This window comes from Paramormyrops kingsleyae, chromosome 12 (genome assembly GCF_048594095.1).
Source record: "Paramormyrops kingsleyae isolate MSU_618 chromosome 12, PKINGS_0.4, whole genome shotgun sequence".
Taxonomy (NCBI): Eukaryota; Metazoa; Chordata; class Actinopteri; order Osteoglossiformes; family Mormyridae; genus Paramormyrops; species Paramormyrops kingsleyae.
In genome coordinates, this window is record NC_132808.1 from 33,335,520 (window position 1) to 33,343,706 (window position 8,187).

At 47.0% G+C, this 8,187-nt stretch overlaps 1 long non-coding RNA gene across 1 annotated transcript; it reads left to right on the plus strand.

Moving 5' to 3' along the window:
- Nucleotides 1-368: 368 nt before the first annotated feature.
- On the plus strand, nt 369-1,131 carry LOC140593626 (uncharacterized). Its single transcript, XR_011994046.1, has 3 exons — nt 369-475; nt 651-751; nt 1,005-1,131. It is a non-coding gene; the product is annotated as an uncharacterized lncRNA (long non-coding RNA).
- The last annotated feature ends 7,056 nt before the right edge of the window (nt 1,132-8,187 follow it).

An 8,187-nucleotide genomic window follows, 5' to 3' on the forward strand; every position in this document is an offset into this window, starting at 1 on the left:
AGGTGGTGATAATGTGATGGCCGCTGAGGTCGAGGAACACGCAAGCCAAAGTCAAGACTTTGAGTTGGTGATGGACGAGGAAGAGGAGGAGGAGGAAGACATGGATGAGGTCATTGAAGTAAGTTTCACCAGTTAAGCATTTTGAGAATTGGAGCATTATGCTAATATTTGTGGGCACAGAAATTTATATACATGTCAAACTAAAAACACATTTTCTTTTGTCACAGATGCCTAGTCCTCTTCCAAAGTCCGTGCCACCTACTAAGGTCATGTAAAGGTTTTTAATGTAACTTTTGAGATAAAATGCTAAATTTTTATGTTTTTGGTAATTGCGCGTGATTAAACTAATGTGATGTTCTTTCATATATCTCAGAACCCAAAGTTCCGGCGAAAATTGATATATCCGGATACACTGAAGGAAATGATGAGAGAGGAATTAAAGGATCATATGAACTTTGCAATAAAAACTGAAGTGGTTAGTATGCCATGAAGTGATGCAATGTATTTCTTTGAAATTAGCAACAACTGAAACTGTTAAGAACATAAAAACTATACAAACGAGAGGAGGCCATTCGGCCCATCAAGCTCGCTTGGGCAGAACTTAACTAATATCTCAGAGTTGTTAAAATCCTATCTGTTGTTTTTTTCAGATCAACAAAGTTCTTAGTGACAGTCCTAAACTACTGAACATGTGCAAAGAAATGAAGCTCACAATAGATGACGTGAGAGGACTATTAAAAATGATGCAAAAGTAAGTGACCTTAAGTACCATTTCTTTAGTGTTGTGCTGCTTGTCAATGATGATATATGGCAGGGTTCTTTAACTGTGGACCACGATTCCAAATCTAGGCTGTTTTCAGTTTTCCTAGGTAGTTGTTTAATAATTACTGATTTTAATTGGTTAGAGGCTTTACACTTGACTGACAGGTAAAGGAAGGCTGGAAAACCAGCAGTGCTAGGACTCGGTCAGTTGAATCACCATATTTGTTTTTGCTTCTCTATAGGACAGAGAAAGAAGGGGACGTCGCCACAGAGTAAAGTTGTTAAAAAAGAGAGATGAGGCTTTTTTGTTAACCTCTGATATATTAAAAAAATCACAGTTGTGTGAAGTTGATGTCTTTCATATAAAAGGAAAAAAGTTTAAAAAAAATGTTGTGCTTGCAAATAAAAAGTTTATTGTTATATCAGTGTCTGTAAGTCATTTTGCCTTCTCATCTGCACAAATAAATATATATAGGTCGTAGTAAGATGTAATAATTTTATTGTTTACAAACATTAAATAATGCTTTCATAATCTTCAAGTGTTTTCTGATATTAAACAATGCTTTTATGGCATTTTATTTATTTACGGATAATAAATAATGCTTTCATGGACAACCAGATTTGCACGGTTTAATTTCCGAACATAACCCTACCCAGATTTGCACGGTTTAATTTCCGAACATAACCCTACCCAGATTTGCATGGTTTAATTTCCGATATGGGCATAACCCTACCCAGATTTGCAACGTTTAATTTGTGAACTGAACATAGTACTTTTCAGATAATAATGCTCTCATGGACAACCAGATTTGCACGGTTTAATTTCCGATATGGGCATAACCCTACCCAGATTTGCAACGTTTAATTTGTGAACTGAACATAGTACTTTTCAGATAATAAATAATGCTTTCATGGACAACCAGATTTGCATGGTTTAATTTCCGATATGGGCATAACCCTACCCAGATTTGCAACGTTTAATTTGTGAACTGAACATAGTACTTTTCAGATAATAATGCTCTCATGGACAACCAGATTTGCACGTTTTAATTTCCGACATGGGCATAACCCTACCCAGATTTGCAACGTTTAATTTGTGAACTGAACATAGTACTTTTCAGATAATAATGCTCTCATGGACAACCAGATTTGCACGGTTTAATTTCCGACATGGGCATAACCCTACCCAGATTTGCAACGTTTAATTTGTGAACTGAACATAGTACTTTTCAGATAATAAATAATGCTTTCATGGACAACCAGATTTGTACGGTTTAATTTCCGACATGGGCATAACCCTACCCAGATTTGCAACGTTTAATTTGTGAACTGAACATAGTACTTTTCAGATAATAATGCTCTCATGGACAACCAGATTTGCACGGTTTAATTTCCGATATGGGCATAACCCTACCCAGATTTGCAACGTTTAATTTCTGATAGATAATATATAACGTTTCAGATATTAAACAATGCTTTCATGGCATTTCATTTATTTCCAGATAGTAAATAATGCTTTCATGGCCTTTAACATTGCGGTTCCGATAATCCATAATTATTTCATGAACCTTCAATAAATTCTGTTAGAGCGCCCCCTGGGTAAAACGCAGGGGCCTAACCTAAAAATATTTACCCGTCAGGAATGAATTGAAATTTTACAACATTGCATTGATCTTCAATGTTGTTCGGGAAATAAATGTTAATTTCCTGGCTCGGGGTCTGGTTAGGGTTAGGGGTTAGGTTTTTAGTGGCTATGGTTTTCCCTAACCATGGTTTCCCCCATCTGCGCACAAGGCGACAGTTAGGCACGGGCCTATCTGGGTCCATCCCCCGTAACATGACCGGGCACACCATAATACGGTTCAGAATAGTAATATTGCCCTCTGAGATTTAATCCTCCCCGTTTTTAATTTTGTTCACAGGGAACAGCGACGGTGAAAACAGGACGATTCCAGGTAAGTTTCCAGCATCGAGCAGCCAGCCCGGAGGGACATCGGAGCAGCGACGCCACCAGCAGGTAAGTATTGCCTTAATTAAATGACCTTTTATCAGGTTCAATAATGTCCAATGACTTTTTATAATATGCCTCTTACTGCCCTCTCTTTCAGGGACTTACGGGGCCCCCCCTGGCGTCTACCTGCGGTATTGCCGCGAAACTCCTCGGGCCCCCCGGAGGCACCTCCCGGTGCCGTAGTCCTCCCCCAAAGTCAATCCACATCCATCCATGTCCAAACATATTCCCTGAGTTGCCAAACACACCACGATAGTGAGACACATCCTTCCCCCTCGATGGTCAGAAGGAAATGAATTGTCCCAAGAGGGCGTCTCAATATATATGGGGGGTACAAAATCCATGGTCGAAAATCCAATCCGTCATTTCATTGTCGATTAACATTGGAACAAGACGTAATTGTGTACGACCATGATTTTCTGGCCTCAATTTAAAGGTTCCGAATCATTATTGTGTTTCCAATGTTAAATCCCATAGGTTCATGAAGCCACAATTCTTAAGATCTTAAGAATCCTGGCTTTTTTAATTTGGGTCAAACTGCGTTTCCACCTTTTTTCCACCAGGCGGCGACTCATAAATTTATTCAGAATTATTAGGTTTTTTTTTTGGCTTTCCTGTCCTTTTTTAACAAATCAGTATGTACTATTATGAATTATGTAATATCAGCAGCAATTTTAAGCAGGTGACGGAAATCCATATTAAAACCTAGCAATTCCGAACCATTAACCAAGACAGCCGGCCAACTTAGGACAAAGGGCCCCTGACCTTAAGGCCCACATTCAGTCAGGCTGACCCAGCTTTAAGTGCACCTTCCCCGGCTACACTTTGGACAAAGGGCCCCTAAACTTAAGGCCCACATACGGTCAGGCTGACCCGGCTTTGAGTGCACCTTCCCCGGCTACACTTTGGACAAAGGGCCCCTAAACTTAAGGCCCACATACGGTCAGGCTCACCCAGCTTTAAGTGCACCTTCCCTGGGTACAGTTTCACCGAGGGCCCGCTGGTTCCCGGACTCCCGTGACTTAGGGTTAGGGTTTCAGCTGGCACTTAGGGTTACGCTTGCAGATGGCACTTAGGGTTATGCTTCCACCTGCTACTTAGGGTTATGTAATGGGCCCTTCGGGCTCATGGGAGAGGGCCCTTCGGGCCCAAGACAGTCCGGCCTGCAGGGCCCTTCGGGCCCGGGAGGATGAGCCCTGCGGGCTCATGGGAGAGGGCCCTTCGGGCCCAAGACAGTCCGGCCAACTTAGGACAAAGGGCCCCTGACCTTAAGGCCCACATTCAGTCAGGCTGACCCAGCTTTAAGTGCACCTTCCCCGGCTACACTTTGGACAAAGGGCCCCTAAACTTAAGGCCCACATACGGTCAGGCTGACCCGGCTTTGAGTGCACCTTCCCCGGCTACACTTTGGACAAAGGGCCCCTAAACTTAAGGCCCACATACGGTCAGGCTGACCCGGCTTTGAGTGCACCTTCCCCGGCTACACTTTGGACAAAGGGCCCCTAAAGTTAAGGCCCACATACGGTCAGGCTGACCCGGCTTTGAGTGCACCTTCCCCGGCTACACTTTGGACAAAGGGCCCCTAAACTTAAGGCCCACATACGGTCAGGCTGACCCGGCTTTGAGTGCACCTTCCCCGGCTACACTTTGGACAAAGGGCCCCTAAACTTAAGGCCCACATACGGTCAGGCTGACCCGGCTTTGAGTGCACCTTCCCCGGCTACACTTTGGACAAAGGGCCCCTAAACTTAAGGCCCACATACGGTCAGGCTCACCCAGCTTTAAGTGCACCTTCCCCGGCTACACTTAGGACAAAGGCCCCCTGACCTTAAGGCCCACATTCAGTCAGGCTGACAAAGGCCCCCTGACCTTAACAAGCTCATGTCTCATAAACCTTATGGCACCATTCCAATCATACCCCTGAGGCCCACATCTAAGACCAAGGTTCCCTGGGTACACTTATGACCTTAAGGCCCACATAGTCAGACTGACCAAGCATTAAGTGCACCATCCTGGACTACAAAAGATACCTAGCCACTGCCAACCTTTCTGGTTCTCAAGTTACTGCTGATGACAGCCAGACTGACCCAGTATTCAGTCCACCTTCCCTGGCTACACTTATGACAAAGGCCCCTGACCTTAATGACCTCCTAAGACCAGGCAACCTTCTCAAAGGTACCCAGGATTCAATGCACCTTCCCTGGGTACGGTTTCACAGAGGGTCCGCTGGTTCCCGGACTTCCCTGTGACTTAGGGTTACTGTTGCACCTGCTACTTATGGTACCACCCACAGTGCCCGCACCGAAGGGAGGGCGGGGCGGCGAGGCCCGCGCGGCTTCCCTTCTGCCCGGCTGGAGGCCTGGTTTCGTCTCAGGCCTTTTGGAAGATGATCATGTTGGCCAAAAAATCTAAATGTAAGACCAGGCAACCTTCTGAAAAGTACCCAGGAGTAAGTGCACCATCTCTGGGTACACTTATGACAAAGGCCCCTGACCTTAATGACCTCCTAAGACCAGGTAACCATCTGAAAGGTACCCAGGATTCAATGCACCTGCTACTTAGGGTTATGCTTCCACCTGCTACTTAGGGTTATGGAAGGACAGTTGGCCAAGGCTACCAAGGATTAGATGCACCTTCCCTGGGTACAGTTTCACCGATGGTCCGCTTGAACCCTAAGTCAATCTACCGGTCGGCCCCAGTAACCCTAGCCGGCTTTCGGTGCACCTTCCCTGGGTACAGTTTCAGCGAGGGCCCGCTGGTTCCCGGACTCCTCTGTGACTTAGGGTTATGCTTCCACCTGCTACTTAGGGTTATGGAAGGACAGTTGGCCAAGGCTACACAGGATTAGATGCACCTTCCCTGGGTACAGTTTCACCGATGGTCCGCTTGAACCCTAGGTCAATCTACCGGTCGGCCCCGGTAACCCTAGCCGGCTTTCGGTGCACCTTCCCTGGGTACAGTTTCACCGAGGGCCCGCTGGTTCCCGGACTCCTCTGCGACTTAGGGTTATGGTTTCAGCTGGCACTTAAGGTTATGCTTGCACCTGCTACTTAAGGTTACGGTTGCAGCTGCTAGTTAGGGTTATGGAAAGGGGCCCTTTGGGCCCAAGACAGTTGGCCAAGGAGGCCCTTCGGGCCCTGGGGAAAGGGCCCTTCGGGCCCCAGACAGTAGCCCCAGGGGGCCCTTTGGGCCCCAGACGATGGGCCCTTCGGGCCCTGGGGAAAGGGCCCTTTGGGCCCAAGACAGTAGCCCCAGGGGGCCCTTCGGGCCCTGGGGAAATGGCAAACCTCTGTAGTTATGAAGTTACTGCTGATAGCAAGACTGACCTATGATACAGTGCACCTTCCCTTGGTATACTTGTGACAAAGGCCCCCTTGACCTTAAAGGCCTCAGCTCTCCCACACACCTTAAGGCACAACTGCCATCATAACCATAAGGCCCAAATCTAACCCTAAGGCCAGGAAACCTTATGAAAGCTACCCAGGAGTAAGTGCACCATCTCTGGGTACACTTATGACAAAGGCCCGCTGACCTTAATGACCTCCTAAGACCAGGCAACCTTCTCAAAGGTACCCAGGATTCAATGCACTTTCCCTGGGTACGGTTTCACCGAGGGTCCGCTGGTTCCCGGACTTCCCTGTGACTTAGGGTTACTGTTGCACCTGCTACTTATGGTACCACCCACAGTGCCCGCACCCAAGGGAGGGCGGGGCGGCGAGGCCCGCGCGGCTTCCCTTCTGCCCGGCTGGAGGCCTGGTTTCGTCTCGGGCCTTTTGGAAGATGATCATGTTGGCCAAAAAATCTAAACGTAAGACCAGGCAACCTGCTATTTATGGTTATGGAAAGGGCCCTTCGGGCCCAAGACAGTCAGGCCCAGTCCGGCCTGCAGGGCCCTTCGGGCCCGGGAGGATGAGCCCTGTGGGCTCATGGGAGAGGGCCCTTCGGGCCCAAGACAGTCCGCCCAGGGGAGAGGGCCCTTCGGGCCCAAGACAGTCGGCCCAGGGGAGAGGGCCCTTAGAGCCCAAGACAGTCGGCCCAGGGGGCCCTCTGGTCCCAGGATCCTGATCTCCATGGGAGCCTTGGTGCCCGAGCTTTAAGCCCCCCCCCCCCGACTGCTGCCACCCCCGACCGCCCACCCCCCGAGGTTTATCCCCTTTAAGCGCCGCAAGATGGAACTCCGGCCATCTGGTCAACCATTTGCAAGTTCGGCCATCTGGTCAACCCTTTCCTACCTTGGCCATCTGGTCAACCCTTTCTAAGATGCCCTATTTAACCAAGTGCGACTTAGCCATCTGGTCAACCATTTCCTACCTTGGCCATCTGGTCAACTATTATAAATGAGGCTGTCATTTATAATAAGCCGGCTAGGGTTCCCGGGACCCACTGGTAAACTACCTCCAGGGACCCTCCCTGGAACCCTACCCAGGGAAGGTGCACCCAAAGCCGGCTAACCCTAACCACGTTTCTTAAGCAAAGTTACGGAATTGTTATGGCCAGATTTACTAAGTATAATTTCTGATTTGTTAATTAGGCTAACCATAACCACATTCACTAAGCAACAATTCCGTAATTATTAATTAGGCTAACCTTAACCACGTTTCTTAAGCAAAGTTACGGAATTGTTATGGCCAGATTTACTAAGTATAATTTCTGATTTGTTAATTAGGCTAACTGTAACCACATTTGCTAAGCAACAATTCCATAATTACTAATTAGGCTAACCCTAACCACGTTTCTTAAGCAAAGTTACGTAATTGTTATGGCCAGATTTACTAAGTATAATTTCTGATTTGTTAATTAGGCTAACCATAACCACATTTGCTAAGCAAAGTTACGGAATTGTTATGGCCAGATTTACTAAGTCTTAAGTAGTATGAAGATAAAAATACTGAATTAAGCCTGACAATTTAGGCAAAGATCTTTAGTGACACCTAGTGGGCAAATAGTGGGATTTCGGGTGCTAACCTCAGATCATAGTAATTCCGTATATATTGTTAATAATCCTGTAAATCCTTAACCAAAAACTTAATATTTACGGAGGTTTCAATCCAGGATGCTAATTAGGGTTACGGTTAGGGTTAGGGTTACGGTTAGGGTTAGGACTATGTTCGTCATTGCGGAAACTTTAAAATGGGCCGGAATAGGGTTAGGGTTAGGGTTAGGGGTTACGGTTAGGGTTACGGTTAGGGGTTAGGGGTTAGGGTTAGGGTTAGGGTTAGGGTTATGGTAAGAGGTAGGGGTTAGGAACCCCAAGGCCTGTGACCCCAGCGTCCCAGGGTCACAGAAAGGCACTGGCCAATTCAGGTCCATGCATCCACCCGCTTGCACGTACCCCATCCAATCCCCAACTGGGGCTTTAAATATTAATGTCTTCTTTCTTTTTTGCAGGGGCGACGGAGACGGCGAATCCAGCG